Source organism: Octodon degus, unplaced genomic scaffold (genome assembly GCF_000260255.1).
Source record: "Octodon degus isolate 3935 unplaced genomic scaffold, OctDeg1.0 scaffold00088, whole genome shotgun sequence".
NCBI classification, from domain to species: domain Eukaryota; kingdom Metazoa; phylum Chordata; class Mammalia; order Rodentia; family Octodontidae; genus Octodon; species Octodon degus.
The window spans coordinates 7,824,342-7,835,064 of NW_004524664.1; positions in this window are offsets into that span (position 1 = coordinate 7,824,342).

Sequence of the window (10,723 nt, forward strand, 5' to 3'; positions counted from 1 at the left end):
GGCATGTGGTGCTGGGGGATTGAACCGCGGTCCCTGATGCTTTGCCAAGCTTGTTCTAAGTAGGTGCTTTAGACCACTGAGCCATCTCTCCAGCCCCTGCTCAGTATATTTTAATTCACTTATGTGTTTACTTTTTTAATGAAGGTTAATTAGTGAGACTTACCCAAGATTTTGAGATATTTTAAGTATGGGAAGGATATTAGCATTTAGATCCTTTAGAATTAATGATAGCTTGCTCTGAGTTATCACCACACCATCAAGAGTGAAGTGAAGTGTCTGCGAAGAGCCTCTCAAATACATGTGTTTTCCCTGAGCTCTGAATAACAAAGCCAAACATGCCAAGTGGCTGGTTCTTGCTGATTTATTCACATTTGTCCTTTCTAAAATTTTATTTTTACCTCAACAAAAGAAATTTCTAGGTCTCCACATTTAAGCAGAGACTCTTAAAGGCAACATTGAAAAGCCATTGAGATGTTTTCTAGTTTCTATGTCTGTTAAGAAAAGAAACAACCAAAAATATCCCTGTGACACATTCTCTCAATAAGCACAGTACTAAATGTGGTTTCTGCAAGGTTTTCTATTGCTGCTGTTGCATCTGAAAGGGAGTCTGAGTGACCTCTGCCCCTCCTTGGGTCCTTGCCCTCATTCCAGTGAAGACTGAAGGAGTGGGATTCTTACAGAGAAAATGGGAAAGTTGGGGAATCAGGACTGATCTCATGTGAAGCAAAAGTTTACTTAAAGTGTGGCAAATGCAGCAGAAGCAGAACAAAGTCATTTTATCAGCCGAGTGGAGCTGTGAGACACAGGGAGCCCTGCTCAGATGGCCTGCTATGAGATGTGTCCAGACTTGGAGAGGCACATTGTTCTGTAGATCGATGCACTCCAGACCTATCAGGTCTCAGTCTGTGTTTTTAAGGACAATGTCAATGTAAGTAACTGTGAGTAACATTTTCATGGAGGACACAGTGGGGCACACTTTCTTCAAACATGTTACATGATAGGCATGTGATGTCTTATAATCCCGGGCCACAGATAATTGTTAATATCATCAGCCAGGGATAAAGTATGAGATGATTTCATAATGTCAGTTATCTGTGTTTTGCCCTTGGTTTTTGATTATATCACTCTAGTCTGCCTCTATGGTGCCTTACTTGGAGGTCGTAAAATATATTAGACTTAATAAAACTGTGGCATATCCAAGACTGATCTTTCTAGTTTCATTTTTTGGCAATAGATCCTTTAGAGCAGGTAGGACAGGGAAAAAGTTACGTAAACACGTATAAAGTCTTTTCCTGGTGTAGTACCAAAAAAAAAAAAAAAAAAAAAAAAAAAAAAAACTTTCTTCCACATCACATTCACTCATTTAGAGTTTATCATTAAACAAGTGCTTACTTGTGCAATCAAAAAAAAAAAAACACTAAATGTTTGAACCCAAAATGTGGAAGATTTAAATTCCAAATATGGAATAATTAAATTCATTTTTTCTGTACTTCACATCTGGGAACTATTAGACACAAGATATAGGAAAGTTTTTTTTTTTTTATTCTTACTGACAAGGATTATCCTATTATAATCACTATTATAATTAATAGTGAAAAATCATAAATTGAAAGCAGAGAAGATATCAAGAGGTGAATCTATGAAAATTATTTAAATGTTTCTGAATAATCCATCTTTTTCTCTTGATTATGCCAGCTCCTCCTTCATGTTAATTTCTAGTCCCGTGATATGACTCCAGTCTGAGAGCCAGTGAAATCTTTTGGTAATGTTATTGTAAGCAGATCTTAAACTGCAAAGCTTTTCATTAAGAAAAAGAAGAACAAACAATAATAACAACACCAACAAGGGTCAAATAAATAGATATGTTGAGATTTTATAGGAAAATTAAATATTTTTTGCATAAGGCCAAAGGCTTTTATGTAGTGTTCAGAACAAGAATCAATTTAAAGGCAAATTATGAGAACCTGCCAGGCAAGTTTCTAAGATGAAAATGTTGAAAGGATACCTGTGACAAATTTACAAGAAGTGGACACTAGCTTACATCAGGACAGTTTTCCTTCTTCTCAATATCTGTTCATAGCTATAAATGCTGCTTTTCCAATATTAAGTGGGGAAGTTTTGAGCTTTTTGCTGAAAAGAGAGCTCATAGCTGACATGAACAAAGAAGCTGTCAAAACAAGTACAAGATAAAGTGGTGATTTTATGTTTTGTTTAGGATTATTGGGTGGGAGTGAATCAATGTTTCAAAAGAATGTATTGTTGACAGAAAATTTGAAACAATGATAGGTTGAATACCTATCTTCTCTGTTTTTACAATTATTCATTTTTCATTGTTCTTAAAATGTTTTATATAGATCAATGGATTTTATTTAGGTTGATTTGTACATGTATATAATACATTTTGATTATCTTTTATTCTATTTATTTTATCAACTATTCCCATCAAACTCTACAGCTGCCAATAAGTCCATGCATTTCATTGCTTTGTTACATACCAAACTAAAGAGTTGGGACTTTTGCACTATTTTAGCTTCTACCTTAGCAGTTTCTTTTGCTCATTTGCAATGCTAGTTGCAAGAAAGCTTCATAAAGACAGTAGGCATTGTCAGCAGAATACATAAAAAAGTGTCTCCATCCTTGACTTCTATTTCTCTCTCTCTCTCTCTCTCTCTCTCTCTCTCTCTCTCTCTCTCTCTCTCTCTGTGTGTGTGTTTATTGAGGTATACTGGAAATTGCATCTAGGAACTTATGAATTCTAAGCATATGCTCTACCACATAGTGGCCCACTTATCCCATTCTGGACTTTTACAATTGTCCATTTACTTAATTCAAAGCTTATACAATAAGATATGGTTTCAAATTACATAATATAATTCTAAATATCCAATATCAGATCACACTTACTGAAAAAGATTGAACTTTTAATTTTAAAGCAAGCTGCTTGCAATAGAATTAAATTAATGATGAAAGCCTCTTGCTCTTTTCCTCCAGTGCAGGTCCTACTTCTTTCTACTCCTTTTACTTTCACTTGACAGAGGGTGACCACTTCAACCTCCAGTATCACTCTTGAGCTTTTTTCAAACTGGGCTAGCTTCAGATGACACAGCTCCACTGACACAGGACGATTGGTTACTGCATTCAGTACTCTGCCTTAGTTTTAAAAACTTGATTTTACCTTTATTATTTAACCTTATTTACAATTACATGTAAAGGTATAAATAATGCTCCTGAACTCCCATTTCTACTACCGTAAAAAGTCTTTTGTCACTGGTCATTGTCACATTAGAACCTTAATATTCCTGAAATGTCCTGGTATCATTAGCTCTCTACCTTAGTGACAGGCATGTGGTATTTATATACAGATTTCAAAATTTTGCAGCTTTTCTTAAAAATAATCAAGTGAAAATTAGGACTTTGAACAGATATTATTGATCAGTGAAGCTTGATGGTTTCAAATATATACAGACAACTTTAGCTCATTAGGCTATTGTGGTATTTAAAATTATGTTCCCAAAATTGTTATACATATACAATGCAATCCCAATTAAAATACCAAAAGGCCAGCAAAATAGCTCAGTGGAATAAGCACCTGGGGTTCAATACCCAGCACCACATGCTGCCCAGCCCAGCCCCTGGACACACTGTGCCTGCCACTGAGACAGGACATGGTTGCACAGGCATGTTATTCCAACACTGGGAAGGCTGAGAACCAGAGGATCACAATGAGTTCAAGCTACATAGTGATCCTATACCAAATACATGAAAAAAGATAAAATAAAGTAAAATACAATTAACAAAGTTCACAGATCTAAAAAAGAAATTTCTATAATTAATCTGGAACCAGAAGAGACCTACAATAGCAGAAGCAATCCTGAGTAACAAAGGAAAGGCAGAATACAACAAATCTCTTACTTAAAATTATACTAAAAAACTACTGTGTTAAAAGTCAGCATGATACTAGCATAAGAACAGACCTGAGGATCAATGGAACAGACCAGAAGATTCAGACACTACTACAAACACACTCAGCCACCTTATGTTTGCCAAAGGGGCCAAACATGTTCACTGGAACAAAGATAACCTCTTTAATAAATGGTCCTGGAAATATTGGCTTTCCACATGCTCAATGTTTAAAATAAACCCATGCCTGTCGCTATGCACAAAACCACAGTCAAATTGGGTCAAACATTTAAATATTAAAACTGAAACATTAAATCATCTGGATGAGAAAGTATGTAGAAACTTAAGGACATGGTGTAGGTAAAGAGCTCATGAACAAAAATCAAATTGCAAGGGAAATACTTCAAAGAATCAGTAATTGGGATTTCATCTTTTTGAAAAGCTTCTGCCTATCAAAAGACACCACCAACACAGTAAAAATCAAATGTATGAATTGGAAAAAAATATAGCAGACTGTCCATCAGACCAAGGACTCCTATCTAGAACATACAAATATTTTAAAAAAGTCAGGCCTCCAAAATTCAAAGACCCAACACAAAAATGGGCAACTGGGATAAATATACACTTCACAAATGAAGAGATACAAATGGCAAATAAATATATGAAAAAATGTTCAACATTGATCATTCAAAAGACACAAATTAAAACAATGTTGAGATACCATCTTACACCAGAAAGAATGGCTATCATCAAGAAGTCAACCAATATCAAATGTTGGAGAGATGGTGGGGAAAAAGGAACTCTTCTCCATTGTTGGTGGGAGTGCAGCGTGGTACAACAATTATGGAAATCAGTATGGAGTTTCCTCAAAAAGCTAGGATTGGAGGTCCCATTCAAGCCAGTTATTTCTCTTCTAGATATTTTTCCAAAAGAACTAAAATCATACTACAGATCTATATGTACCCATGTTTACAGCAGTGTAATTTGTCATAGGTAAATCTTGGAAACAACCTAAATGCTAATCAACTAAGAAATGGACATAAAATATGTGCAAACACACAAGTGGATACACACTAGTGTATGGTGGGTATTATCACACGAAATACACATTAGTGTATTATCACTAGTGTGAGAACCTGAAAGAGCAATAAAAACTAAAAGCTACAATAGATACTGTGAAAGGGAAAGAAATTATTCAATGAGAAGGAAAAACTGGGATGAAGAAAAGGATAAATGAAAGAAGGAGAAATAGATTTTTTTTAGGTATAGATGAAGAATAGTTTGAATAATTGTATTATGCTTTTTAAAAAATGTATTTAGTACAAGATCTATAGGGTCTCACTACATAGATCCGACTTATAGTGAGTCTCCTGCTTTCAGCCTTCCAAGAGCTGGGATTGCAGGGGTGAACCACTACACCCAGTCTTAATAGCCATCATAGTGTGCCCCAGGGGTGAGGCTGGCATGGCACAGGGAGATCAAAATCCCGACCACTGTGCTAAGCAGGTGTTTTAATGTGCTGAGATATCTAGCTGGCCTTGTATTGTTATTTCTGCTATCTTTTTGAAAGGAGCAGTTAATGCTTAATTTTTTTAACTCTAAGTTTATTTTTCTTTTCTTTTCTTCCTCTTTTGCATTTCTTATAATTTTTTGTTTTTGTTTTCTTTAAATGAATCTTATACGTTTATATCTGGTAATCTGAATACCTAATTTGAAGACAGCTTCATGGATTGCAGCAATCATTTTTGAATTTCTGTTGCTTTGTGTAACAAAATATTTTATCATTTCTAATGCTGTTTTATTTTCTATCACTGTTTTGTATTCTTTAAAAATAAAAAAAGTACACAAGTTTTTACAAAAATGTTTCCTATTATTTATTTATTTACTATTATTATTTTTTGATATGAGGTCTCACTATGCAGTTTGGACTATAGGGATCCTCTTGTCTCAGCCTCCTGAGAGCTGGCATTACATTCATGAGCCACCTCACTCGGTTCCAGGACCTATATGTTAAGGGGCAGGCATGACATGTAATAAGGGGGACTGAACTTGGGGCCTTGTGCTTGCCAGACAAGCACTTATGCTGTCAAGCTATCTCTCCAGCCCAGACCAATATTTTCTAAATGAATACTCCACATACTATGAAATGATTGTATGAATAAAAGAGCTTATTAAAAACTAGAATAATAGATTTTATTTAAGTATATAAAGTTCATTATTATACTTTTATATTCCAAATTGCACCTAAATTTTAGAAATGACTAATTGTGAGTCATAGTGTAGTATCAAAAATTATTATCTCTACATTAAAAACTAGGCAACCACTTCAGCCAGAGGAAGCCAGGTGCCTGTAAGATCTCCCTACACTACAGGATAGGTAGCCAGCACAGGAAGCACCCAGGATGCAGCAAACAGCTAGGCCAGAAGAACTTTAAGATTTGTTCTGCTACATAACTAAAGACTTTACTCTTAAGGTCAAAAAGCACAAAATCAATAGTTACTATAGTTTCTCAATTTCTAAATTGTGTTTGATGTTATAAATATTGCCGATTCTATGACTGTGGGTTTGATATCATATCTGTTATCATCAGTTTTCCTAATTGTTTTGCAGTCTGGGGAAGATCTGGGTTAATAACTGCACCACGTTCCTAAATCAAAAGACTGAGAAATGAGCCAAATGGAAACCAATATCAAACTCTAAATTAATTTTGAAGGTAGGATCTTGGGACAGACACAATCCAAGAATCTTCATACACACAGAAAGTATCCCTGAAGAAGAGACACTTTCTAGAGAGGCTTTGATAGTAGTGATATAACTACCTGCTACTCACTCCCCCAAATCGCAAGTATCATAACCGAAAACAAAATAATTTTTTTTTAAATAGAAACTGGCAAAACAAAGATGAAAATGAAATCTCAGACCTCTGACTCACACAGAAAAAGTGCAGGAGACATTGAAATAGATTGTGAGTCACACATCTGAAATTAGTGAAATTACAGCAACTGAAATAAATTTAAAAAAAACAACAACCCTGTAAGTCTATAGAGCAAATGACAGGAGAAATAATCTCTCAGGTAAAAAAAGGAATGACAGCTATAATGAATTACTTACTCAGCATAACTAAAGTATCCATAGATTAAAAACATAGTGAAGCATAGGAAAGCTATGGAAACCATGAATGAACAATATAAGAAAAATTAGAATTTATTAAACAAATTCAAAGAGATACTGGGAAACTAAAATTCCTTTGAAAGCTTATGAAACAGCTTGATCAAACATGAAGACAGACTTTCAAATCTTGAAGATAGGATTCCAAAAGAAATGATCTTTTAATAAAACCAGGACCCAGGATGTAATAATTCAAGTGATGCAAGATAATTCAAGGAAAAATATAAGACTGAGAGTTTCAGTGAAAATGCATGTCAAAAGAAATGACATAAAAAATCCATTTGCAAAAATAAGAGTGGAAAACTTCCCAAGCCTGGGAAAAGAATCTAATACAAAGTTAAATGAGGGATATAGAAATCCAATTAGCCATAACCAACATAAATCTTTGTTTTTTTTTTTTTTTTTTTTTTTTTTTTTTTTTGTATTTTAGGGAAAGGTCTATAGGGTGTTCAGGGTCTCACTATCAGATAGGACTCATGGTGATTCTCCTGTTTACGGCCTTCTAAGTGCTGGGATTAGAGGTGTGCACCACCATGCCCAGTCTCTATTGCTGTCTTAGCATGGCCTAGAGGTGGGGCTGGCATGGCAGGTCTGGGGATACAACTCCTGGCTCCTGTGCCTGCTTGATGTATTTTAATCCTCTGAGCTATTTAGCTGGCCCTAACCAACATAAATCTACACCCAGACATAATAACAAAGATCTGAGAAATTCATCTCAAGGAGAGAATAATTAAAAGTTGTTAGAGAAAAGAAACAGCTCACATAAAATACATCACGAAATGGCAGACTTCTCAACACAAAATCAAAGAATAACTTGGAGACAAGTATGTCAAGACCTTAAATAAAGCAATTTCCAATGCATTTGGACACAATCTGCAAAGGTATCTTTCAAAATTAATAGAAAAGTAATATAATTCCATTATAAAGAACAACCAAAGCAATTTGCAATTACTAAACCTACCAGTGAAGAATACTATAAGATATTTTAGAAAGAGACAAAAATTATCACAATTTTAAGACCAAAAAAAAGAAAGGAAGAACTAAGGAGAGAATAGAATAGTAAAGAAAGCAGGGAATCAATAACAGGAATATAACATGACAAAGATAAGCCAGTACTTATCAGATATAACCATAAATGTAAACGACCTCAATTTCCCAGTCAAAAGGAACATATGAAGAATTTCCAAAGCTGAATCAAGAAGATGCAAAAATTCTGAATAACTCAATATCAGTTAATGAAATTGAAAACATGACCAAAAATTTATCAATAAAGAAAAGCCTAGTTACTGATGGATTTACAGCTGAATGCTATAAAACTTACAGAGGATTTAACACCAATGTTCCACAAACTGTTTAACGAATTTGAAAGGGAAGCAATTATCCCTAGCTTATTCCTGAAGTCAAGTGTTACTCTGATTTCAAAACAAAAGAAGGACCCAATGCAAAAGGCAACTGCAGACCATTCACCCTAATGAACATAGATGCAAAAATCCTCAATAAATTATTAATAGAGTACAGAAAATCATCAAGAAAATCACCAAGACCAAGTAGGATTCATCCCAGGAATGCAGGGATGGATCAACACAGAGAAATCAGTAAACGATGTGCCACATCAACACCGCCAAAACAAAACCCACAAGAACATCTCAATAGATGCAGAAAAAGCTTTTGACAAGGTCCAACCTTCATTCATAACAATACTACAGATAATCAGAATAGATGAACTATACTTCAAACTGGTAAAGCCATCTAGGACAAACCAACAGCAAACATCATACTAAGTGGAAAAAAAACCTGAAATCTTTCACTTTAAAAGCAGGAACAAGACAAGGATGTCCGCTGTCTCCACTCCCAGTTGATATTGCTATGGAAACATTAGCTAGAGCAATTAGACCAGAGAGAGAAAAAAGCAACAGGTTAGGAAAGGAAAAGATTAAACTGTCATTATTTGCAGATGACATGATCTGCTAAATAAAAAACCCCCAAAATCTCCCCTAAAGCATTTCTAGGGCTGGGAAGATAGCTGAGGAGAATAAGGTCTGAGTTCAATCCCCAGTTCCACAAAAAAAAAAAAAAAAAAAAAAAAGAGTGGCTGGCACTGCACTCAAAATGCAATGGCAGTGCAGTGCCAGCCTGGGGCACGCTGAGATTGGATTGAGACTGGGTGTGGCAACTGCCAGTAATCACAGTGCATGGAAGGCTGAAAACAGAAGGATTACTATGAGTTCTATTTGTGTAGTGCAACCCTTTAGACCCTGCACTGAGTAATTAAAAAAGGCAATGGTATTCCTGTACACAAGCAACAAACTCATTGAGACAGAATTTAGATAAATCACACTCTTCACGATAGTATCTAGAAATTTAAAGTATTAGAAATCAGTCTAACAGGGGCTGGTGAGATGGCTCAGTGGTCTAAAGCACCTACTTAGAACAAGCTTAGCAAAGCACAGGGACCGTGGTTCAATCCCCCAGCACCACATACCAGCCAACCCCGCTCCCTGGTGGACTGAGCTGGCCACACACACACACACACACACACACACACACACAAATAAATAAAATTTTAAAAAATGAAATCAATCTAACAAAACAAGTAAAATATTTCACATTAAAAATTACTATACTTTAAAATAGTGAGCAAAGAGGATTTCAGAAAATGGAAATATATTACTTGTTCATGAATAGGAAGAAAAAATATTGTGAAAATACTCATACTATCAAAACTGATATATAGGTTTATAATCTAATTCTGCTCAAAGTACCATTACAATACCTTACAGATCAAGAGAAAGTCTTGCCTAAATTTTTCAGGAAACAAAAGACAACTAGAATAGCAAGAGCAATCTTGCGCAAAAAAGGAAAGTCAGGAGGTGTCACAATCCCTGATTTGAAATTATACTATAAAGCTACTGTTGTAGATAAAATCAGCATAGTACTGGCAAAAAATAAACCACAAAAACCAAAAAAACCCACAACAATAAAACACCAGAAGATGTTTAAAACTGAAGATCAATATGTGGACAAAACTACAAACAGACTCAGTTACCTTATCTTTGACAAAGGGACCAAAAATGACCAGTGGAAGAATGATGGCCTGTTTAATAAACTGTACTGAAATAATGGCTTCCCACATGCCAAAGACTAAAACTATGCTCATATCCTTCACCTTGCTCTAAAATAAAGTCAAAATGGATCAGTGATCTAAACATTAAAAGAAAAATACTAGATCTATAAACTAAGTAGAAACCTTGAAGACAGGGTAGACAGTTCACAATACTTCAAAGCATGGGAAATACTTCAAAGCATCAAGAACTGGGATCCCATCTTATTAAAGATTTTACTGTCAAGAACATCAAAAGAGTGAAAAGAAAACCTATGAATTGGGAAAAATTTTAGGTAACTCTCCCTCAGAGAAATATTAAGGAGTTTTCATATAAAAAATTTTAGTAGGTCCAACAAAATTCAAAGACCCAATCTAGAAGTAGACATCTGAAATGAATACACATTTCTCAGATGAAGAAGTAAAAATAAATATATGAAAAAAATGTTCAATATCATTGGTCATGGAAAACATGAAAATTAAAACAACACCAACACTGAGTTCCATCTCACCCCAGAAAGAATGGCTATCATCAAGAAATCACCCACCAGCAA